The sequence below is a fragment of the Zootoca vivipara genome, chromosome 9, assembly GCF_965207765.1.
Source record: "Zootoca vivipara chromosome 9, rZooViv2.hap1.1, whole genome shotgun sequence".
NCBI lineage: Eukaryota > Metazoa > Chordata > Lepidosauria > Squamata > Lacertidae > Zootoca > Zootoca vivipara.
The window spans coordinates 29,245,438-29,271,600 of NC_142592.1; the positions used below are offsets into that span (position 1 = coordinate 29,245,438).

Here is a 26,163-nt window from a genome sequence, read left to right on the forward strand (position 1 = left end):
ACAATTATTTTAATGAGAACCTACCTAATTTTCACTTCATGTTTCAATTCAGTAATTGAACCACAGTCATCCTTTGAAATATTCACTTCTCTGAATTGTGCAATGCAGCTTTCCAACAAAGGAATGTGAAAAATTGCATATATTAGGAGAAAGTGTACATAAAATATTAGTGAGAGTAGCATAAAAATGCTTTATGTTGGGGAAATTATTTGCAAAAATGTGTATTAGTTAAAACTGTACAGTCATACCTCAGGTTACAGCCGCTTCAGGTCGCATCTTTTCGGGTTGCGCTCTGTGCCGAACCTGGAAGTACTGGAATGGGTCACTTCTAGGTTTGGACGCACACACATGTGCATGTACAGAAACGCTAAATCGTGCTTTGTGCATGCGCAGAAGTGCCGAATCACGACCCCTACAATCGTAACCAATACCTAATAGCAAAAGTAATGTCAGCAAGCCAAACACCATTTCCCTCATTCGAGAGGTGTACGCCATCAACACGGTACAGGGACGCCATTGGCAGAGAGCCCTTTGGGCTCGATTGGCGGTAGGCATTGGATTATCTCTGAAATGTTACAGGTGGGGGGGTTGCTGCCATCACCTCCCCCCAAAATGCTGAAGGGTACTCCCTTAAGGAGTCTGGGGCGTGGCCAAGTCCGAAGCCGTGGTAGGTGAGGGCCAAAAGCCACGCCCCCTAGCGGTGGCCCCAGGGTGAGTCCTAGTTGATATGCATCGCAGGACTCACCCAATGGTGGTTAACCCTTCACAGACTGCCAGCAGAACGGGCTGGAGTCGGATATAGACGGTTAGATCAAATGCCTAAGCCAATACCTCTCTACATCCGTAATCAATAAAGTTGTGGCCCTTTAACGCCCATTAACCTTATGCAATTTGTCCAGTGTCTTTATTTACTCTGGGAGGGATTGGGGTATCGCCACACAAAGTCACTTTCAACATAGAAGGAGGTGAGATTGTGGGCGGGCCATGAGCCCAAGCACGTGCTGGGAGAATGGCTGCCATTCTCCCAGCCCGTTGGCTGGCTCCCAGACGCGGCGCTCCCTTGGTGTGACCAATCAGGACGCTCCAAGGGGGCGTGGCTCACTAATTTAAGCGAGCACGTGGCTGGGATTCAGTCTCTCTTTCCTGACCCCCCGGCCACTTCATTTTTCCCGCCCACCCTCCCTTTAGGCAGGGTCCTTCTTTCACCCCCCCCCCGCTGCTATTGATAAATCAAGGAAGTTCTTGGTTCTGGCAGTGGCCAGGAAGGTTTCAGCCTTGAATGGACAAACTATCTTGCACCCAGCCATAAGATTCTGAGAGGCCCCAGGGTGAGTCCTAGTTGATGTGCATCGCAGGACTCACCCAACAGTGGTTAACCCTTCACAGACTGCCAGCACAGCGGGCTGGAGTCATATGATGGCGTGCATCAAGGAAGTTCTTGGATCTGGCAGTGGCCAGAAAGGTGTCAGCCTTGAATGGACAAACTATCTTGCACCCAGCCATAAGAAAAGAAAGAAAGAAAGCAAGAAAGCAAGAAAGCAAGAAAGCTTCCTAAGAGGCACAGAGGTGGTACTCAGCTCTATTTTTAATCTCCAGTGGCCTGCCATGACACCATAGGAGTCTGGAAACCCTGACAAGCTACATGAGAGTGAATAAACTTACAATGAATCTAGATGAGACTGCAACAGTGATGGTTGGTGAACATCAAGATCTGGGAGTATGTGATTTCTCTGTTCCGAATGGAGTATCATGGAAGCACACTCCCCTTGAAGGAACAGCTAAAAAGGATGGTGTACCTGCACCTGAATCCACAGGTTGCACCTGTGGCCAGAAAAATCTTTTTTCGAGATCTAGTTTTTTGCTTTGGAGGAGAAGCATTCTGCCAATTTGAATTTAAAAAAACTGTGCATTAGATGCAAATAGGCATTTAATGTCACCTGGTGTAATTTGTACCCCAGTATGTTTTCAGATAGCCTTTAATCTTCTGCCAAACTAATCGGCATTGCCAGTCAAGTCACCTGATGACCAGATTTTGGAAGTCGGGAAAGTTTACAGCACAGTTTCTGTGGCGCAAGATGTCTTTGCTGTTGAGAAATTAAAGGGCCATTGTGTAGTTCTGGCACAGTTGTCTGAATCATGCTCAAGGAGCACCTAAGTATCTTCAGATAACAATCAGGATCCATGCTCCAAATATGTTTATAGAAGGAAGAGGAGGAGAATAAGGAGGATGAGAAGCCATGTCCTTTAAAATAAGAAATTTAAATTTCTGGGGAAACAATACCATGTTTTATAGTACTCAAACAAAAAGTAAATGAAATTGTAATTTTCGACTGGAAAACCTGTATTAAATGATAGTTGCTTTATGTTTACTCTGCCAAATCACACAGTGTGTAAATGACACAGTGTGCAGTTCAATAAATGCTAAAATAACATAAGCAGCAATACCTGTAGAGAGAGTGTAAATGCATGTGTCTGTTTCACTTGGGGATTATAAGTGAAATGAGAGTAATTTTTCCTAGGCTTTTTATATATGTATTTGCGTACATTTCTAATACTTAAATACTGAAGAAGCTTAACAGTCTAGGTCTTCTGGGGAGCATATCATTTACTTGTCCCCTTAATACAGTATCTTTAGCACATTTATTTATATATTTGGCATGGATGGATACCTTTTTCTTTAGAAGATTTATACAGATCAATTAAGCAGAGAAATGAAAGCACTGGAGAGCATTACAAAGAAAATGTTCTTCCCGGATGCTTTTATGTTTCTTCTTAGATGTTTTGAAGTGGCAGACCCCCCTCCCCCCAAATCCGGATGTTAAATGATACATGCTTAAAGCACACTGGTCAAAAATAAATGAGGGATATGTGGCCTTCCAGAATTATTAACTCATAATGGTACAGGTAAATGTTAATTTTGGAATTTTTCGTGACTAATCTGCCCATTTTGTTTACGTAACAAAATTTCAGATTAAGAGCCATGTGGTCCTAGAGACACGTACAGTGGTGCCTCGACTTACGAATTTAATCCGTTCCGAAGGCATCTTCATAAGTCGAAAAATTCGTAAGTCAAAAAAAGCCATTGGAAACGCAATTTCTCATAGGAATGCATTGAAGACGGAAAAAAATCGTAAGTTGAAGCAACCCTATCTAAAAATTCGTAAGTCGAAGAATCCCTATCTAAAACCACCGCGTTTTCCCCCGGATGTTGAGACATTCGTAAGCGTGCCTCATTACCCTCATTCGTAAGTCGAAAAATTCAGTTGTCGAGTCGTTCGTAAGTTGAGGTACCACTGTGTACTACTTTCTGTAACAAATTTCAGCAAATAGCTTTCCAGATGTTGGATGCGATTGCAATAAAACAATTAGTTATTTCCCACAACTCAAACAGATCTAAACACCACTGTGGTTTCAAGCTAAGAAGCATGGAGGGTTGGCAGCATATATATCAGAATATGAGAGAGGGCAAAGCACAGTGGGAGAGGAAGGCCACTCTTACGTCCTGCTGATGACCTTTCCATAGATACTTGGTTGGTCACAATGGGGAAGGGGATGTTCGACAAGCTCTGCTGGTTATTTGGGATAATTCACACCAGGTTTGTCATTCATCTGGGCAATTTTATATTGCCAGATTTGGTATATTGTTCAACTTAATTGGTTGTAAGATAATACATTTTTTGGAAGAAACACATAAGAGGCTAGCAGGTTATCTTTAGCTGCAAACTGTGGGAAGTCCCTAATTGCTAAAATGGTTTTGACAAAGTAATGACATGAGAAATCATCCATAGAACTAGCCAACAATTCTGCATTTATTACTGATTCAGCTTCGTAGAATCATAGTGTTGGAAAGAACCCCAAGGATCATCTAGTCTAATGCCCTGCAATGCAGGAATCTTTCACCCAACGTGGGGCTCGAACCCACAGGCCCGAGATTAAGAATTTTGTGTTTGGGGTGTGTGGGTGTTTTTAATCTACCGTTGTTGTTATATGTTGCCATACAATTCCATTCCCCTTGTACTTTAATTGCTGTGATATATCGTATTGCTATTTTCCTCGGATGTCATCTTCTTGTACAACTTTGGATGCCATTGGTTCTGTCTGTGGTTGTTCTGTATCAGGATGTCACAACAGAATCAGCTTCCCAAAGTGCTATCCCTAAACTATAATTTAAACACTTGCTGAGTTGACCGTTCCATCATAAATTTCAGGATTGGGTCATAGCACTCCATACAGGTATTAGGTTCCAAGAGAAATACAAGTAACAGCAAAAATAAGGCAGGAAAGAAAGGGGAAAGTGAAACTGAACTTGAGCTGCCTGTTGTAAATGCTTTCCTCAATAAAGTTTTTAAAGGGACATTTACAATAGTTGGGTCATTTCATTCTGCACCATCGGCAGCCTCCAAACAGCCATTAATGTCAAACAGTCACAAAGGAAAGCCCTATAGACAGCACATTAACGCAGTTAAACTCTGCAGTTACAAGGGCACGAATAACCATGTCTCAGTCTGAATCTGAAGAGATGGTAGGCCCAGCCTTCTGATTTGTACGAAGCTGGTAAAAAGGAGAAGCTACAGGAGACACACGTTTCAGTGACATGTGTCAGAGTCTCTAGGTCACAAGATTTCCAGACTATTATTAATTCAGTCTTATCTGAATTCAGGTTCAACTGGTTTGCTTGTAGAACTCTAGACATAAAATATATACCAGACAGGAACTAAGAGCTGATTCCATGGAACCAAAGCAGACACAATATTATTCTGCACAATTAATAAATGGATGGATGGATAGATGGATGAATTATTATTATTATTATTATTATTATTATTATTATTATTATTATTATTATGTCTGGATATGTGGGGGCCAGTTATTAATATCCAGCTGTATTAATTCACTCATCTTAAACCTGTGCCTTGCAACTGAAACTTGTTCTCAGTCAGAGCCTTGACTCAATTTTTGCCTGAGGATTTGTTACTTTCCAGTTGCGTGAAGCACTATGATATATATCTCATGTGTTAAAGACCCATAAATGTCTGAAGTGACCCAACTGTTTTCATGCATTTGTAAGCACAGGTGGGGGCCGATTCAACTTGCTCTGCCTTCTAGGTCTGCTTTTCATTTCTGTTTGAGGAGCTTGACTACGTTCAAAGGCATTTTTCCTAGTTCTCAAACGGAGGGGGGGAATCAACAGATACAGTACTATGTCTTATGTACTTATGTGTGTGGGGGGTGTCGTTTGTTTGTTTACCTTATCAGGAACACTTTCTTATATAAAATAGAGACTTTCATGCCTTTCTGCCAAGAAGAAAACAGTGCAAGTTGACCCATCTGTTATAGCAAGTTACAAGCCCCCCCCCCAACCAAATAACATGAAATTTTCAAAAAATGATCTGGATGCTTTCGTTGCCAATTGCAGCTCTGAATAAGAGCCCCATTAAAGAAAACATGATCCTTTTGTTAGTTGACAAAAAGTATCTAGGAAAGCAATCCTGATTTATGATAGACTGAAAATGTTCATGTGGCGTTTGTAAGATTTCCCTGTTTTATGTTCTGAGTAGTGAATAATGAAGCCTGAAGTCAGGCAACTACATTATACTTGCAAATAAGCTGCATCATGATTGGCTATTCTTTGTTCCATGAAAACCATTATTATTTACCTGGCAGGAGGTAAATTAGTTTTTGCTAGAACTCTAACGTCTTTTCTGCTGTTATTTTTAATAACAGTTGCAGATATTCTGACAGCTTACATGTGTACAGGACAGTGGTGGATTATAGTGATGAGTGGATTAAGAAAAAGCACCAAAGATTGTACTGCGGTTAACTGGGCAGTTCCTAAAAATGGATCTTGAACTCCAATATTGTTCAGCTTGGTTGTGTCATGGGACCTCCTCAATAATAATGTAATTGCACTGTTCACATACACTATGCAATAGCATGACCACCTCAGAGAATGGACTTGAAAAAGTCCTTGGAACTAGGCAGCAGGTGAATTCCATGAATTACTTTAGTTTGAGCTGAAATTCAAACCATGGGATAGAGAAAGCATTTTGCATTCATCTGAATATTGGTGAAAACAGCTCTGTAAGGATAATGATAGAAGGGACTTGTGCACGGAGTGGATAGTTAAGAGAGAAATAAAACTTTTGATATGGAATCAGAGAGAGGAAAGGAGAAGGCCATAATGTACATTAAACATCACCGTGTCACTTAAACATTCTAAATTGCTTTTCTACTATTGTTCCCAGTAAAAACACATAATATTCTCTTAGAGCAGCTTAGCACACTGTTCCTCTGTTGCTCAGTGGAATAGGACAAGAATTAGGAACTGGCATTCCACGTTGTCACATGGGGCAGTCTTGTTGTTGTGACCCTGGGACAAGTCAGTTTTCCACTAAATTACTTCCTTCAATTTCTATATGTCTGTCTGCCCCTTCTCAGGCAGGTGGCTCTGCAGGCGGACCCTGGGCCTCCACTACGAACCAGCTTATTGCTGCCAAATCAACCAATGGCGGCAGCAATTTGGGGGCAGCGCCCAGGGCACGGGAACAACCAACCAATAGCGCTGCTTGGCTCCGTGCCTGGGACAAGGATAAATCCCCAGCCTGCAGGGCCTTCCTCCCTCTCTCTTGCCACGCCGGTTCAATTTCTATGTATTGCTTATCCTGATTCGGTGATCGTCTGAATTATATTCCACCTAAGCAAATGCTTAATTATGAAGCCACCATAGCTATATGTATAGAGGGCTTCTCTCACTTTGAATTTCATTGAATTACACTTACTGTTTTGGAGGCTGCAGGATGGAAATAGATGCTATGGCATCTGAAATTGGTGAAGGCAAGAGCTCTTTCTCCTCTCTCTATCCAGCTCTGTTTAACGGGCTGCTGCTTCACATCCTACATTCATGAACCCTTGGCATTAGGAGGTAGAGAAGGGAGAATGAGACACGGGGCAACTGTTTTCAGTACTATAACTGAATCTGCAGGCCTTCTTGGTGGTATAGTTGTTGAGTTTGTTTTCTTAACTTTTGGAATGTCGCCACATGATGTCGTCATTATTTAGCTAGTATTGCAGAATAACATACTCAAAGAACCACTTTTTATTCTTTAGCAAAAAAAGTTGGCTCTTTTGAAAGATTGATCCCAGAATGGATCCCCAATATTTCCATTTGTGTGGCATGTGTGCAAACATCATCCTGATTTCTCTATGGAGGAGGTGTGGCAGAGGCAAATTTAGGGGAATAATAATAATAATAATAATAATAATAATAATAATAATAATAATAATTTATTATTTATACCCAGCCCATCTGGCTGGGTTTCCCCAGCCACTCTGGGTGACTACCAACAAAAGATTTAAAATTACATTAAAACACCAGTCATTAAAAACTTCCCTAAACAGGGCTGCCTTCAGATGTCTTCTAAACATCAAATAGTTGTTAATTTCTTTGACATCTGATGGGAGGGCGTTCCACAGGGTGGGTGCCACTACCAAGAAGGCCCTCTGCCACCAGTCTCATGAAGATTGGGTGTGCGATCTTGGAAGTGCCATAGGAGGCACTGCAACTATGATGTAGAGTGGAAGGCAAGAGATTTGGGGGGGGGGCACAAATTTTTTGAGCCCCAAGGTCTGCCACTGGATGTGGGTTGATGGGATTGGATTAGGAGACATCTGTTTTCTGCCACCTCCCTTCTGGCCAGCCCAAGTTCTTACAGCATGGAACATGCAAACTCTCATGTATTTGGAAGCACTGCTCAATTTAAAATAAGGACAAGATATTCCCTGCTTTGTATGTGTGCAGATAAGTCTGTGCAATTTACTAAAAACAACAAATAATTTGTGAAATTGGACAGGTATGGCTGGACACCTCCAATGTTAGGTAAACTAATAATATATCCTATGATATGTTGCCATGGAAACTAATTGTTGGTTGAGAGCCATTTTATTAAAAGGGCATGCCTTTTCCCTCCTTAGCTAGGAGGAAGGACAGGGTGCCTGTGTAAAATAAAACAAAATGATAAGATTATGAAAGATACAAAGGACTGAGGGTTTGCATATAGTTGTTGCTATGTAAGTATCTTAGAGTACTGACTATCTCCCTAGGCTGACAGCCTTTAATGAAAGGGCTGGTGCCGTGCTGTTCTTATTGTAATTATCTGTATGTTTTTAATAAACATTTTCCATCTTTAATTCTATTAATGTTTAATGGCTTTTTTAAATGATTCCCCCCTACATCTTTAGCTTATTTTATCTGTAAGCTGCCTTGAGTCCCTGTGGGATATGATGATGAGAATGAGAATGAGAACAACGACGACAACAACAACAACAACAACAACAGAAGATCTGATGTGGGAGCAGTGGACTTAATCTACCTTTTGGAGTGGTTAACCTATGTACCTTCCTATGCCAAACTTGTATATTTGTAATATATACACAAATATTACAAAACACCAAAAATTCTTCAGTGAACTTCTTCCAAAGGAAACCAAACTTGGATAAGCACTGCTTCCATGGAAATTCTCCTGGGTTGGAAAACTGGGAGTGTTCCTAAAAATATATTGCTGTTGTATTTTTACAATGATATATACAACAGCAAACAAATGTGCAGCAGAGTCGAGGGTTCTGTTCATATTTCTAGCCATTCCATTGTAGTCCCTCTGCCACCATTTTCCATTTTTCTCCCCCAAATGTCCATCAGCATTCTGTAGCCACAGAGCATATCCCATACTCATTGCCCTGCTGTTTTATTTTGGTTTTACCCCTTCTTAGTCCCCACACCGTAAAAAAAAACCCACAATATTTTTTTGAACTTGTGCAAACTTTGGGAATCCTCCACGCTTACTGGTAGCTCCCTGTTGCGTGAGACTGAGAATGTTTTGGCTACATATGCAATGGCACAGTTTGAATTTTGGATGGAGGGAATGATTCACACACACAATCCTATTATAGAATTTAGAGGACCGGAGTCAGCTGCCCTGTTTTTTTAACATAAGACAGCTCAAGGACCCCTGCTAGCACGATGGGGCTCCTTCCCCAAATCCGCTCTACAGTGTAGGCAGAACCCTCAGATCAGTGTGTGGAGGGAGGAGAGGGAAGATAATTCTGTCAGGCAAGTGCAGAATCTTTTGCACTTTCTGGAATTCCACCCAGAGAGCTCGTCTTCAGTATTTCTCAAAGCAGCCACAATCCCTTACCAAGCATTTGTTGCCTAAGCATTTTGATTCTGGGTAGTTTTGCTTAAGCATCGGAAGCAGAGGAGAAGAAAGTCAGCACAGCCCTTGCAGCATGGCCTTTATTGCGCTAATGAGATGATTCACTGCTCACAGCATCACCACTACCCACGGAGAACAGGAAGCTATGCAGGTGTTGGAAAATACGCGCAAGAGAGAATTGTTCACAAAATTGACAGAAGAAATCGAAAATCACTAGCGACCATGCAGCTGCTTATCTTCTTGTAATGTTTTTTTTTTTAATTTGGTACAAAAATGAGCACATGCTTTCATTCAGGGGGCTCTTTCTCCCTCGCCCCCTAAAAATAAAATAAAAAAACCAAGAGAGGAAATGAAGGGAGGGGAGGACAGTGTCCTGAACAGCTGGTCGGGGGAATTGCTATTGTGTCAACAGCAAAATTAAGGAAAGGAGGTCAACTAGCAATGCACACAGAAAGTTTCAAAGGAGCCTGTGATAAATGCAATTCAGGCTGACATGACTCTGCAGCTTGGTCAACTTTAATCTGACCACTTTCTCTATGGCCCCATTCTCCCATAGAAAACATGTCTGCCCTTGTGTATTTCTTTGTTTTTGGCACTGGCACCCAGTGGGCTCCAGGAAGCTTACAAAGTTAAATACATGTGCTTACAAAGTTAAATACATGACAGCAGAGAGCTTCTTATACTTTGTTATCCCCGTAAGTCCTTCTCAAGAAGTGTTGCAGGTTCTGCTGTCTCTTGCTATGCAGATATTTTCTTTAGACTAGGGATAGGCAAATCCGTCACTGTTTTGGCTTCTCTCAACTTTATCATTTTTCCAGTCTTAAGTTCAGTTCTCCACATTTCCACATCAATTTGCAATTTAATTTTTTAAAAAAATCATTGCGAAAAAGAATTAGGATTTTACTGCAAATTAATCCTAATATACAGATTTGTATAAGTGCTTCCTTAATATAATGTATTTTAAAAGCCATTTCCCAAAATGCATTTCTCACCAATACATACATTTTTATGCATACTTTATCGTGGTATGTGCATTTTTGCACATATCAGTTGACTGCAGAACTGCATTGCAAAATTTGTAGAAGGGTACATTTTGAAGGATGGCTGTGCTTCAGTTCCTACATCGTTTCAGAATATTCAAATTAGGTGGGTTTGCTTCTCGATGCGAACTGAATCAGGTCTATGCCCCATCCCTAGTCTAGACATTCCACAATTCTTCTCCAACTAGTCCTGAACTGACTCTTACCAAAACCACACATCCTACAACCCAGGACGGTGAGTGTGATTGGTTGCCTGGGAATTCAGATATCCTCTTGGCATCCAGTTACATTTCCTCACCAGGGAGGAAGTGTCTTTTCCTTATTGCTTCTTTGCTCTCCCAACATTTGCCCAGGGGCTGGTCTCAGCTTTCTATCTCAGAAATAATAATAATAATAATAATAATAATAATAATAATAATAATAATTTATTTCTACCCAGCCCATCTGGCTAGGTTTCCCCCAGCCACTCTGGACGGCTTCCAACAGAATATTAAAAAATGATAAAACATCAAACATGAAAAACTTCCCTAAATAGGGCTGCTTTCAGATGTCTTCTAAAAGTCAGATAGTTCTTTATTTCTTTGACATCTGATGGGAGGGCGTTCCACAGGGCGGGCGCCACAACCAAGAAGGCCCTCTGCCTGGTTCCCTGTAACCCCACTGTATGGCAACTTGATTCCTGTAACACTTTGCAGGCCCATGCACAGTAAGCCTGGGGCCGCTGGAGGTGGGAACTCAGGATTGAAATAGCCACAACTTCTTTGATGACAAATGCAAATAGTTTTGTCTTAGACATTGGTCATGTAGGCTGAATCAATCAGCCTGGTCGCTGGCTGATTGCCACAACAGGGTGAAACCTGGGATAAGGATTTCCCCACATTGAATAGAGTGATCCCTCCACAGGATGTTATTTGGGGAGTTATCCCCCATCTGTCCATGCGGACAGAAACCTCCCTCCCGGACCTCTTTACTGGGGTACACTGATACTGTTACAATGGAGGGCAGGGGGTAAAGCTCAACCCCACCCACTCCTGTTTAGACTAAGCATCCAAGCTTCCACCAGCAAGTTGGACAGTTGCTATGAGGTAGGGAAAAACCCCAGACTGGCCAAATTGGTCTACTGGCAAATTCCTCCCTGGCCCTGAATACGGCAACCCATTAGTTCCATAGCAAGGCCATGCACATGCGCTGTCTGCTTTCCTTTGGGCAGGGCCAAAATATGCAGGGCGGGCGGGATGTCCGATGACTGACTGCACTTATGCCTCTGAGCACAGTTGGTTTCAACAGACTGTAGGCAGGCCTGAATGAACCCAGGCTTGCCCAGGTCTGCCTACCTTCTTGGTTGGCCATGATTAGCCACTTCAAATTTAAAATTGCTACAAAGTCCCAACTCCCCCCAGTCAGCCAGTCATGCAGGAGGGTGTTTTGGCTTTTCCGGAGCTGGGCTGGTCCACAACTGCTGCTGCCACTGAAAACACTAAGCAGTCTTTACTCTGCAAAAGAGAAAGAGAGAGAGATTTTATTCCATTCAGGAATATTTTCTCCCTTTTATGTTTCAATGTTGTGCGATCTCTGATTTCTGAGGAATAAATCTAACCTTCTGTTTTAATTGTAGCCCTGCGCCTGTCAGATTTATACTCTTGAAAGTCTTCCATGCTGATGCGGTCTTTGTGCTTCAGGTTACTGACAAACATATTATTTATGTGAGGGTGATTCTAAGAGAATTTGGAACGTCACCAACAGAGCGGTTGAGGTGGTGGCACAGAAATAATCCTGGGGTGCCAACGGGATTTTCTGGGCCCAGTGTAGTTTATGCAAAAGAGTGATCCAGATTAGCATAACATCTGAATATGCTTTGTGGTGTATGCAAATTTGTGTCTTCTTTCACAAGTGGAGGGGTGGGCCCTGTCTTTGGTTCCATAGCAGAAGAAAGTGGGATAAAACTCTTTAGAAAATAAAGAAAACAGTCTACAGAAAATCACAAAGAGATCTAAAGGGGAATTGGATTGCTCAAATATTTTACACTATATAATCTTGCTGCTTGTTCCATTACTATGTTCAGATACTGTACTGTCCTCTTATTTTCTGGGATCATATCTAATTTAATGTGTTTGATAGTAAAGTGAAAGTTGGCAGCTGGTGACTGGACTGCCCATTCCTGACCCCCTGTGCCACAAATCATCATACTGGATTTGCAAGAGCTCAGAGAAAGTATTGCATGCGGAGGATAATTCTCTTCCATATGCTATCTCCCCTCACATCTTCCCAAGATGTTTCCCAGTTTGGAAACTGAAGAGATGGTAGGAACAGAGAATTGCAGAATGAAGGAAATATGAATGATTGAGATCTCAGTGCAATTCCTGTGGTGTTTCTCATCCCAGATATAACTGCGCAGTGTGGCAGTTTTCCAGTTCTGTGGGTTTCATGTGGCTTCTCTCTCTGTTTCGTTTTGTTGAATCAACGCCACCTTTTAATTTAGATCTGAAAACAGAAGCTGTGGACTGCTTAGGATAATGATGTGAAACAAGTTCTTGGGAATTGTGACGATTTCACCACTTTAACATTTTGTCGCCCAAAATGTTAATTCCACCTACACAGCATAAATAAATAACAATAAAAACAACATACAGTAAAATTGGGGAATTTAGGAAGATGCTTTATACTTTGTCAGATCTTGATCCATCTAACTCAGGACTGTCTAAACCAGTGTTTCCCAAATTGTTGGACTACAACTCCCATCATCCCTAGCCAGTAGGACCAGTGGTCAGGGATGATGGAAATTGTAGTCCAAAAACAGCTGTAGACTCAAGTTTGAGAAACACTGGTCTAAACCGATTGATAGCAGATCTCCAAAGTTTCAGGCACCAATCTCTCCTAGCCCTACCTGGAAATGTCAGGGATCGAACCCAGAACCTTTTGTGTGCAAGTCAGATACTCTTATCACTGACATACTGCCCTTTCCCAAACAAGTGTTCTGTTGGGACCTGTATTCTGGTGCCAGACACATGATTCTTAAAATACTACTTTCTAGAAAACCAATTATTGGTGTTATAGTAAGCTGAAGTGTTGTTTGTTCCCTCCCAGTACTGATGTTTGAGGCTTAGAAATCACCTTGCAAATATCAGCTTATTAGATTGTGCGAGACAGAAACCGCACATCACTTGTTCTGAATAATTCTGAGGCAAGACAGAATTTCTCAGTTTCTCTTTTGTCTAGTCTAACGGGCTCGTTTGTTTCTTGGCTGTGAAATAATGACTAATATCAGGCCTATTTGCCTGCTTTAAGCATGGTGCGTGGGTGCAATTCACTGACATCTATATACTGTAAGTGCACTTAAAAGTGCACTGGGATGTGCCCTTTGTCTCTAATTTGTACCTGTTATATGCCAAACCAGATCCTTGAATTGTTCCCAAAAGGCTATAGAGAGACTAAAGAGAACCTAGAGCAGCTGGTCCATCCCTGCCAGAAGGCAAGGTGAAAGGCTGCAGAACTTGAAGCCTCTTGCCTCATCAGATATCAGAGGCCACTCTATAAGGACATATTTGCAGGACTTGAACTTCGTTTAAAAGGAGCCAGCTGCCATCCCTTCATCTAAATCTAAAACAAATGCTTGCAAGCCTTTTCATTTCTTGGGCACAGTGAAAAGCACTGCTAACCACCCCTGAAAGTTGACTTTCAATGCTCACTGTTGCATCCTGGACAACCGTAGTTGTGCAAAGTGCATTAGCTATGGCAGGCCAGATGCATCAACTGCAGCTATCTAGGAACCCTGGAAATACTCAGAGAAAGGTATTTACATTTTCTAGCACAGGGATGAGCAGACATCAGGTTCACAGGACTTCCTCCCCCCCTCCTCCTCCCCCCAATTTTTGAGTCAAGTACAAAATAGTGACCCGGGTCAGCCACCATTAAGCTCCTGCTCTGCCCTGGAATCTTTGAACAGTACTGGAATCATGCTCACAAGTCCTTCCACACAAAGATCTACTTCTAGCATTCTTTTCAACCATCCAATTTGGAGGGGTGGAGAACATTAATTGTTGCTGTTCTTAGGCATCTCTGAGTAAGAAACCCTTGGCTGATCTACTGTAAATTATCCAAAGATCTCCCAGCAGATCTCCGTCTACCTTCTGCCTAACCCTGTTCTGGCATGGGCTGCAAATGGGCAGCCTTCTGGCAGCAACTGGTGCATTGCTCCATCTTGGCTTCCAGGTAGGGTCCCTAGCCCTCCACTCATGACTACTTTGCCATACTACAGGGCAGTTCTTATATCACAACTCTTCTTTGCCATGTGATAAAAATATGTTGGTAGGATACCATATTATCCAATAAAGCAAATATTCAACTGTAGAACAGTCGTATAACAATATGAATAGAGATTGAAATCTCTAGACTTCCAAGAAAAATTCAGACTAGCGGAATATACCTTATTTTTTATAGAAAGTGGAAAAATCGAGGTTGGGATTGCAACATTCTTCTCTGGGCTGCTTCTATCCATGTATTTGACTTCTCAATGCTCTTTCAGTACCTTTCAGTATGTTTTCCAAAAAGCATATGACTGCTACAACTGCCATTATCTGAAACTAGTAATGGTGGTCAATGTGACACTGTGGCGTGTTCAGAAGTCTAATGCCAATGATGACCTGAGTCCAAAATGCTTCTGAAATTTAGGCTTGGTTCTGAATAGCCCTGCCACCATCCCCACCTCCTTGTCAGTATCCCCTTTTCCAAGCAGATTTACCCTTCTATTTAGGTAATGCTGGATGGTGATGGCAGATGAGTTGTAGGTCTCACCCTAGTCTATACGCTCCTGAACTGGAAGGCACTGGAATCAAAATCAGTCTGGTATCTGTACCCATTCCTGAGCATATTTAAGAGCATCCCGGTGTTAAGAATGAGGTCCATATGGCAGGGGGACGGGACATGTGGTCTTCCAGATATTGCTGGACTCCAGCTCCCATTATCCCTGACTATTGGCTATCCTGGTGGGGATTAATGGAAGCTTTAATTCAGCAACATCTAGAGGGCTGTAGGTTTCCCACTCTAACCACCCAGCCCTCTGCATCCACTGGTTCTTGCCTTCCATCAGTACCGGTAATTTGCTGGGGCCTGATAAGTAGGGGACTTTCATGGGCTTAATGAAGGCTTCCCAAGCTTCCTCAGAGGACTCTTGGGAAGACTGCACAAGCTCACAAAAAGCCAGCTAATTGTAAGGCAAATCAGGAGGCTCTCAACCCCACCATTACCTTAAACTGCAATACTTGCTTTTGTTGTTATGAAGTCAGCAGATAGAAAATGAGCTAGCTAGCAAAACCGTACTCCTAAATTTGTGATGATGCTGATAATACTAGTGCAAAAAGCAAGAATATAAAGTTGGGTTAATTTCAAGCTCCATTAGAAACATAGACCTGGTCATGTTCCCACTGAATAACAAAAAAGGTCTTTTGAGCGCTGAGGCAGGATTGATCCCAAAGGCAACAATCAAGAGCTTTTTTTTTTTACCCTCTTGAGAAAGAGCCTAGATTTAAAGGTTAAAGACCATCGTTACAATATCAGGATTCTCCTTCATCCTCATCTCTTCTATCTTGTTTCAATGAGATTTTGCAAAATCCCGAGACTGACATACTCAGATAATTCTGCATCCTGAATAGGCTGCTGAAACAGAAGGGGAATCTGAGCACAGAGTTCCGCACCTACTAAATACCTTCTGCATGCTCAGAGAACCTGCTCACAAACTTTCCCAAGCTTCACAGGGCATTTCTTATTGCACAGGTCTCCTGACTTCCTTCATTTCCTTCAGCTCTTCCTTTCTGTGGCCACAGAAAAGGTGGTTATCCTGTCATGGAATGCAGGGTGGGGTGAGGTGCCACCATGGAAAGACCTGCCACGGAACAGTTGGTGTTGGTAAAAATAACGAGCATTTTTAGTCTTCGAAAAAGGAAGAGGAGAAAACGGGAGGTAGGTGGCCATGGTCTGCAATTGCTCTAAAAATGAAAGCATTCTAGTAAGTATGAAACACCAAAATACAATTATTGCTTCAATGTCTTGACGGTGAAGCCATGATGACCATGTCATTTTGAGCCCCATTCAAAACAGTCCAGTGACATTGAGTGTCAGTTGCTGTGGGGAAGGAATGGAGTATTGCAGAAGAGAGTGTGGCTGGCAGGGACTGTGAAATAAACGTTCTATGCTACAACATTTTGTTGCAGTTTTCCCCCTTTGTACATTTAATTAGAATGTGTGAAAGCATTTTTACTTTTAAATGAACATCTGGGCAGCGCATCGGATCAGCACTGCAGCAGAAAGAGGACTGGATTCAGCTTCTGTCATACTGAGAGTAGACCTATTGAAATTGATAGGTCTACTCCGACAAAGTCTAGATCAGGGGTGGGGAAGATTTGGCCCTCTAGGTGTTGGTGGGCTACAACTCCGATTATTCCTGACCATTGGGCACGAGACTGATGGGAGTGGGAATCGAGGAAAATCAGTAGGGTCACAGTTTCCCCCATCCTTGGTCTGGATACAAATTGGATACAAACTAAGTACAAACTAGATAAAACTTTTCCCCTTGTGATACAGCCCCAGATACCACCTCTACACCCCCCCCCAGCATTAAATGTTAGATCTCGTTTGGCTCCCATATTAGATATACAATTGACAACTTTACCTTTCCCCTTTCTGAGAACTGGAGTTTCCATGGCAAATGTGCTCAAGAATTCTGTTACTAAGCTCTCATCCTGTCCATTCTGCCCCGCCCCTTTCCCAAACTTCAGTTCTCAGGCTCCATATGGCTTCGCTGGTCAGAGGAAATGACTACTAAACCTGCTTATTATTATTATTGAAATATTTTTATTTGATTTTACAAGTATAAAATTATAACAATACAGTACATCCCTAGACGTCCGTATTTAAAGATTCCTCTGAATCTCTTGACTTCCCACCTTCCCCTCCATGGGTCCTATTGTCAACCTTTTCAACTGCATATTCACTAGTCCATATTTTATATCACTCCATTATCTCCATAGTATTTGCTACATTACAAGTATTATTGCAATCCTACTAATGTTCTCATCTGCTTACGGTGGTCTCCAAGATGAATTCCCCACTCTTTGTTGAAGTTTTTGTCTTCTTGGTCCCTGAGCTTTCTGGTCAGTTTTGCCATTTCGGCACAATCCAACAGTTTAATTTGCCATTCTTCCTTGGTAGGGACTTTGGCTACTTTCCATCTCTGGGCTAGTAACATCTGTGTGGCTGTTGTCATGTACATTAAAAGTCTTTTCTGTTCCTTTGGAATGTCAGCAGCTAAAATTCCTAAATATATATATATGCCACCCATCTGACTGGGTTACCCCAGCCACTCTGCGCTGTGGCGGTGGTGGTGGTGGTGATTTATTAATTTATATATCGCTTTACATACCAAAATAGCTTCTAAGTGGTTTAGAAGTATAAAATAAAAACACCTGCCACATGATTAAAATACACAATTAAAAAATGCCGCTAAAACAGCCATAATTAAAAGCATGCAATAATCTTTAAAAAGCCCTTTCAAAAAGTGTAACTACCGTAGCAGTTAAAAGAGTAATATCTCTGGAAGGACCTGAGGCTACTCTGGTGAAATAGCACAAGCCCATACTGCTATGTGGCCATACAAAATCTGATGATACAGCTCTGCTCACACAAAAGCGTTTAAGCATATGAATATGCCAACTCCTACATGCAAACATGTAACATTCAGAGTGATTCAGAAACTTAGTGGGCATGTGAAGTGAGGAGAGCAGGTTTTCAGTCAGTACAAGGCCCTATTGCAGCCGTGTTTATCAGAGGAGTGGATGTCTGTGGCCGAGTCTAATGCATCCATTTTCATTAACTATCAATGATATAAAAATTAAAAAAAGTATAATTTCTGTTAAGAAACTTAATGGAAAGTTATAGCGAGTATTCTCATAATAAACACCTTGGAGGAACAGCATCTTGATTTGCTCATCCATCATGTGGCGCGTCAATTTGAGCAGTACAAATGTTTTAAAATATCCTCCTATCAACTCCTCAAAGACCTCCTTGGCATTTAGAGACTCTTCTGTTCCATTAATTTGTGACATTTTTTATCAACTTAAACATTAACATGGCAGATTTTATAACTAATGCAACTTAAAAGGTGCAAGGGTGTCAGCAACATCAATTACAAAAAAATTACAACTCCTGCTATTATCTCAGAGGTAATTAAATGAGCTGTAATTATTAGTCTAGATTCATTAGATTCATGTTCTCATGACCTCCTCATATTGGATTATTGTAATTCTTGGCTGGCAGGCGAGCTGGCTGGCAGGGTGTTGCATAGTCTGCAGTTAGCTCTACAAGGGAGCAATAACAGAACTGGTTTCGAAGCAAATAATATATGCCATTTCCTTCCTATTATATGGTGGATAAGTTCCCTACTATATCTAGATCATCAAGTTGCTTTGATTTTCCTGTTCATGCTTATTTCTGGGAAATAGAAGTAGGGAGTACGGTTGTCCACAGAAAGCCCACAGTACATATTCAGAATAAATAAATAAAAATGCATATTTATGCCAGGTCTACCCATAGGTTGCCAGCAAGTCTACCTATTGAAGAGCAATGGCTTGATAGTCCTGGAATGCAGGGTTCTCAGAGAACAGGTCTACCATTGTTGGCAAATCGAGTAACTGAGCAGCGGCAAGGCCTGGGTAGACTTTGTCTCTGAGAACCTTGAATTCCAGGACTATCAATCCATTGTTTTTCAAAGGATAAACTTGCTGGCAACCTATGGGTAGACCTGGCACCCAGATGTCCTTAATCATTGCTGAAACTTCCATTTCTTTTTCTAGCACCTCCTCCAGACTTCAGTGTTAGAAGGGTCAGAAGGTGTTAAAAGGATCTCGCATACAGCCTACTTCCTCGCGCCCCGCCCCCCAACTCATAACAGTATGCATGCATGCCCAGCAGAGTAATTTTTAAAATGTTTACAAATGCAGAAACAAAAGCACTTTGTTTTCTAGGAAACAAAATACAGTTTCAAAAGCTCCCAAACTCCTGTCTCTGCTGCTATCTTTTGTTTTTAGACTAAAATCCTGGATACCTGAATTGCTTTCTATGAACAACAATTACTCCTCGCACGGGATCAACAGGGAAAGGGGGGGCTTTAAAACAAACCAAGAAACTTCTTCTCTAGAGACAATGGGTTTTCATTACTGCTTTCCCATTGTCTAATTGGCTAGATCTGCTTTCCTAAATGTCAGTCATTGGCTAAACACACAGGTGGGAGCAGAGTAGCTTCTCGTAAAACAAATGAGACTGTTTCGTACTGCTTCCCTCATAGCTCTACATATAGTAGACACTACATATACTAGACACTTATTCTTTTTTAATAAATGAAAATGAGAATCTGGATATTATGACTGTTCTATTACGTTTATGTTAAGGTGGTAAATACATCCACAAAAGAGGTGCAGTGCAATGTAGCAGGTAGCTAAAATGGTTTGCAAGAGGAGCCTGGGGATACAACAAAACTTGTGGAACTGTGCCACCATCACAAGTCTGAGGATAATGCAGGGGGTGGATAGAATAAGAGCAAAAATAGGTTGTGAGTCAAGGCCCCGCTCCCCGCTTTGTGATGAAATAAGACACATGGACACAAGTATTTTAGGATAATGGGCTAAAAAAGGACACAACTTTATTGATTACAGAATGTGAGTGGTATTGGCTTAGGCATTGGATCTGATCAGACTATCCTTGACTCCAGCTCGCTCTGCAGGGAGTCACACAAGGCTTAACAACCTGTAGGGGGAGCTTGCTGATGCAAATCAACTGGAAGCTTTCCCCTAGAGCAGGCATGTCAAACCTGCGACCCTCCAGATGTTTTGGCCTACAACTCCCACGATCCCTAGCTAGCAGGACCAGTGGTTGGGGAAGATGGGAACTGTAGTCCAAAACATCTGGAGGGCCGCAGGTTTGACATGCCTGCCCTAGAGTCACTGGGGGTAGTGCCATGGGGCTAGCCACCACCTGGGCATTGGACAGGAACCGCTACCGAGGGATTCCTTTAATGGAATACCCTTAAAGGGGAGGGGTAGGTGATGGCCACAACCTCCCCTCCAACACACATTTCCAGTGCCTAACCACCAAACTTTACAAAGTTGTGACTATTTGCTACAAGGTAGGCGAAAAACCAAGTGGCTAGAGCCAATCTGCCAAGTGGAAAAAATTCCTACCAGGCCCCTTGGGCAACCAAGGCGACCAACTGAGGTCCATAGCAAGGTCAGGTGCTGAGGCAAAGCCTAAAGGGAGAGCAGGCGGGTGATCCGAGGAAGGTGGGAACAAGAAGGAGGAGCTTGTAGGGCCCGCAGCTGTTTTAAATGGCTAAACCACGCCCACCAGCCCACCAGATTGGCTGGCTGGAGTGTGTGATGCAGGCCCAGGACTCCAATTCCCTGCAGATGTGGGAAGTGATTCCCGCTCACAACACCTCCCCTCCGGGAAGAGAAGAGGCTTTCCAGGAATGAGAAAGAGCAATGCAAAGAGCACTAAGGAGGCAGAGAAGTCTAAGGTGTCCTCCCCTTTCTTCTTCTTGTCTTGTTATGGGAGAACCTCAAATACTACAATTATTATTATTATAAGTGGTGTCTTTTGATAGCACCCAGAAGCAGCTGTGTGCTGGTTACTAATGCTTTCTGCTGGCCCCACACTTTAGCTGCAACAGCTGGAAGAATGCTAAAGCTGGAGGGATGGATTTTCAACAAGGAGGGACAAGATCAGAGTTGGGTATGTTTTTCAGATCTGTAGATTTCATCACCTCCTGGCAAATGGAGGCAGTGAGAGATTTTACTTTCTTGGGTTCCTTGATCATGGCAGATGGTGACAGCAGTCATGAAATTAAAAGATGCCTGCTTATTGGGAGAAAAGCAATGACAAACCTAGACAGCATCTTAAAAAGCAGAGACATCACCTTGCCGACAAAGGTCCATATAGTTAAAGCTATGGTTTTCCCAGTAGTGATGTATGGAAGTGAGAGCTGGACCATAAAGAAGGCTGATCACTGAAGAATTGATGCTTTTGAATTGAGAGTCCCATGGACTGCAAGAAGATCAAACCTATCCATTCTTAAGGAAATCAGCCCTGAGTGCTCACTGGAAAGACAGATCCTGAAGCTGAGGCTCCAATACTTTGGCCACCTCATGAGAAGAGAAGAATCCTTGGAAAAGACCCTGATGTTGGAAAAGATTGAGGGCACTAGGAGAAGGGGACGACAGAGGACGAGGTGGTTGGACAGTATTCTTGAAGCTACAAACATAAGTTTGACCAAGCTGCGGGAGGCAGTGGAAGACAGGAGTGCCTGGCGTGCTCTGGTCCATGGGGTCACAAAGAGTCGGACACAACTAAATGACTAAACAACAATAAGTTTCTTAGCATGCTGGTTGGCTAAATGGTATGCAACTAATTTGAGCAACCCTTTAGTCTAGGCTCCAGTGCAGGTGAGAAGTGGTAATATACTGCAGAGTAGAGTTTTCAGGAAATAGAAGAGGCAAAGCAAAAGCATGCAGACTTAGATCGGGATGTCTGTAGGGCCTTGACTGATTTTATTCCAATGTACATGACCCTGAGCCCTGATGCTGGCTATCAATGGACAAGTGAAAAATAAATAGTGACCTAGAAGGGCAGATATACTCTGAATGCACTTCAGCTCAAGAATTTGTTTAAAGTAGCAAATCTCAACTCACAATCCCTTCACAGAAAAACCCATGCTTCATTTTCCCTCCAAGCATTTTTCATTTCAGTAGCCTAATTTGGAGGAGGTAGAGGGAAGGTTGCTCCTATAGTTAAACAGTTGGGAGCCGGAAATCCTTCCAATAATTCAGAAATCTATAGAAAAAGTAACTTGAAGAAAGAGACATTGCACATACTTTTGTAAACCAAGAAATCTTTAATGAAAATATTCAGGTAGGTAGCCATGTTGGTCTGACACAGTCGAAATATATAAAAGAATTAAAAAATTGTCCAGTGGCACCTTAGAGACCAACTAAGTTTGTTCTTGGTATAAGCTTTCGTGTGCATGCACACTTCTTCAGACACTGAAACAGAAGTCACCAGACACTTATTTCAGTGTATCTGAAGAAGTGTGCATGCACACGAAAGCTTATACCAAGAACAAACTTAGTTGGTCTCTAAGGTGCCACTGGACACACACACACACACACACACACACACTAATGAAAATATGTTGTTGTTGTTTTAAAATCTATCAGTAAATCTACTTTCTGCCTGCCCATGATCTAGGCACAGTACAGGTGTAGAGATCTGGTGCAAATGTTAATCCAAGTTATCACCATTATCATGTATTCGTAACTTGCGTTCAGTAGAAGAACAAAATTCAGAAGATACAGACATCTTCAGATATCTGAGCACAGCCACGCTAGGATTACTAATGCTGAGACCATTCCTAGGAATGAAAATGAAAAAATTATCTCCTTTAAATTAAATAAGTTGAAAATGGCATTAATTCATGTACAATAACTCATGTTAATTAAATGCACATTCTTAAATATATCTTTAATGGAGAACCAATGGCTCATTAATCTTGAACATACTGACCTAAGAGCCCACGGGAGGTCACCTGGTAACATAGTGTAACGCATAGATAAATATGTTCACCACCTCATTCTAGGAATAAATAATGTTCATCACTTTTCTTCAATATGTATGATGTAGTAAGAGCAAATAAGCACACCCACCTGAAATCCTAGACACTGCACCTTAAAAACAATGAATACATCTATGTCCTCTCCTTTTCTCTGGTCCTTAAATCCACTGGGCTTGCAGTGGGTTCACCCTCTTCTTTCCAAGGATGAAGAAATGTCCATATTTTCTAAATATTAGGGACTTTCCTATCACAATCCTACAGTTTCAGCTCTTGCAAGATGTTTACCAGACCAGTTATTTAATGTCATACCACCAAATCAATTTGTGTTGGATTTCATCATGGTTCACATAAAAATGTGAACCAGCTCTTAGGGCCTATTATCACAACCATCTGGACACACGGTGGGCTGCGCCACTTCTTGTAGCACAGATGCGCTGGGCCTAATCGCCATGTGCTCTGAGCAGTGTGCCCAGGTTTTTTTCCTTGTGATCAAATGTTTATTATGGTTGACTGATGAATAAACAAAGCACAAAACATAAAAATACAAAATTGCAGCCTCAGCCGATCAAATTACCGTATTAAGGATGACACAGTTCAAGAACTAAAAGTCATAGCATGTCTAAGAGATATGGCACACTTCAATATTTTGCCATGTGTTTGGTAATAGATTTATTAGTCCCATCAAGGAAGGAGTTCAAAAGGGTCTCTAAGGATTGACCAGGAAATCTCCTCATAAGAAGAAAGATTATGCGTTCCCTGACTCCTTTATAAAATATACTGAAGAAAAACACATGAGAGTCCTGGCCCAGGGATGACTTGTTAGTGAAGGGATATCACTCCCCTATTGGAGAGGCTAGTATGGGGTCGGGGATTCCCACTGTTGAAGGGCTAGGGAGGAATGGCGGTGGGGTTAGATATCGTTCTGCCTGGACACTGAGGTCCAGCTCCGAGGGCCTTCTGGCGGTTCCCTCATTACGAGAAGCCAAGTTACAGGGAACCAGGCAGAGGGCCTTCTCGGTAGTGGCACCCACCCTGTGGAATGCCCTCCCACTAGAGGTCAAAGAGAACAATTACCAGACCTTTAGAAGGCATCTCAAGGCAGCCCTGTTTAGGGAAGCTTTTAATGTTTGATGGATTTCTGTATTTTAGAATTTCTGTTTTTTTGGAAGCCGCCCAGAGTGGCTGGGGGAACCCGGCCAGATGGGCGGGGTATAAATAATAAATTATTATTATTATTATTATTATTATTATTATTATTATTATTATTATTATTATTATCGGTGAAGGGTTTTGAGCTGCAGTAATGCTTGAACCCCTTCCAATCTATGCTCCATCCATCCCGAGGGATGAGGGTAGGGCGAGCAGGGATTATCCACCTCCGTCACTGGTGTTGTGCAATGCCAGGTCCATAGGCAATAAAACCGCCACCAGGTGTGACTTTTTTTGTCTCGCAGGGGATTGACCTGGCTTGCGTGACGGAGACCTGGGTATGGGAAGGCATAGTAGTCTCCCTACATGAGATAGCACCCCCAGGTTTCTCTGTCCTCCACCAATCATGGACTATGGGTCGGGGGGGGGAGGAGTTTTGTTAATCCGTGAGGGTTGCTCTTTCAGAGCTCTGCCAGAACCAACGATCTCTGGCATTGAATGTGTTGGTCTCGCGTGGGGCACTAAGGAGAGCTTGGCTGTCTAGCTGGTGTACTGACCACCCAGCACACCAGCAGCCACCCTGTCAGACCTGCTGGAGGTGGCAGTAGGCTGGGCCTTGGTGTTCCCAAACCTATTCGTTTTGGGAGATTTCAACGTCCATGCCGATGCCGTCCCCTCCTCACAGGCTCTGGACCTAGTGACTTCCATGGCAAAACTAGGGCTCTCTAAGTTTGTTTTGGGCCCCACTCATCAAGCAGGCCACATGTTGGTTTTGATCTTTGGTGCTGGCATAGATGTGATCATGCTCCCCTCTGTGGAAGTGCCATGGTCTGATCACTACACTCTGAAAGCCAAGATTGACTCGCCGATCCTCCCCTGCTCGGGTGGCACGCCTATTTGGGCTTGCCCGCAAAGGCTGATGGATCCTGATAGATTCTGTCAGGTCTTGCGGGACCTTGCTCCCCCTGGCGACTCATTAGATGACCTTGCCCGAGGACTGCAACAACTGGTTCTTGGCGGCCATCGATGAGATCGCCCCTAAGCGCCCTCTGCAACCCCGCCGAAACAAGGCCCCTTGGTTCAACGAGGGGCTCCGGAAAATGAAGCAGGACCTCAGACCTCAGTTGTTCCATATCCAGTTCTAACTGTAGCTTCTTGTCCCACATAGAGATTTCTCAGGACACAGATGAGACTAAACAACAACAAATGTGCATATATTAAACCTGAGCGGTGTTTAGTTTAGGAGGATGGGAAGATATCGAGCCCAGATTTATGGGAATATCAGCCAAGGATAAATTAAATGAGGTGGGAGCTAGGACAAATATTCACCTAAGTCCACAGTGGTGGTGGGAAACCCCGACTTCAGATAGAAGAACACTTTTACCTCAGGGCAGCTGGACTGATGTGCTCTGATATGAACTTGCTAAATAGGTTGTCATTTTTGGTGAAACCAAAATGGCTCTAATGTCTGTACTTCTATTCTTTTATGAATATAAAAAGGGGAGTCTGTTTGTTTGTTTGTTTGTTTGTTTGTTTGTTTGTTTAAATATGCCAGTGGCCTTGAGAACAAACCAGATGGTAGTGTGTTCAGATTAACTACACCAAAAAACCTTGGTGGTTTTTTTAAGTGGGCCATTCACAGATTTTACTTGGACACCCCAGAGCTTTACTTTGGAAATTTTTTTATTTATTGCCTTTTCTGTGGTAAAAGGAGATCCAAATTAAACAAAAAAGAAAGCGTGGGCTGTAATTTTCATTATGGTGTTGGGTGGATGTTGTGAAAAACTTATTTGTTTGCTGCATTTATATGCCACCTTTTTTCTCCAAGGAGCTGAAGGTGGCATTCATGGTTTTCCTCTGTCATATTTCATCGCCACAACAGCCCTGTGTGCTGTGCGGTTAGGCTGTGTGGAAGTGATGTGTCCAAGGTCACCCAGTGGGCATTTGAACCCTGGTCTCCTACGTCCTAGTCTGACACTAAGCACAACCCTACACTTTTTTTGTGGAATAGCATCCCTGTTTGAGTTTCTTTCCCCCTGGTAAAATAATGTGGTGGTGATATAATTATAATTATTGCTATAATTATCTTTTTATTAGCAACAGCAGCAGCAAT

The 26,163-nt window shown here is 42.4% G+C and overlaps 1 pseudogene; it reads left to right on the forward strand.

The window, feature by feature from the left end:
- The first annotated feature begins 24,456 nt into the window (after positions 1-24,456).
- Positions 24,457-25,195, forward strand: LOC148684581 (uncharacterized; annotated as a pseudogene).
- The last annotated feature ends 968 nt before the right edge of the window (positions 25,196-26,163 follow it).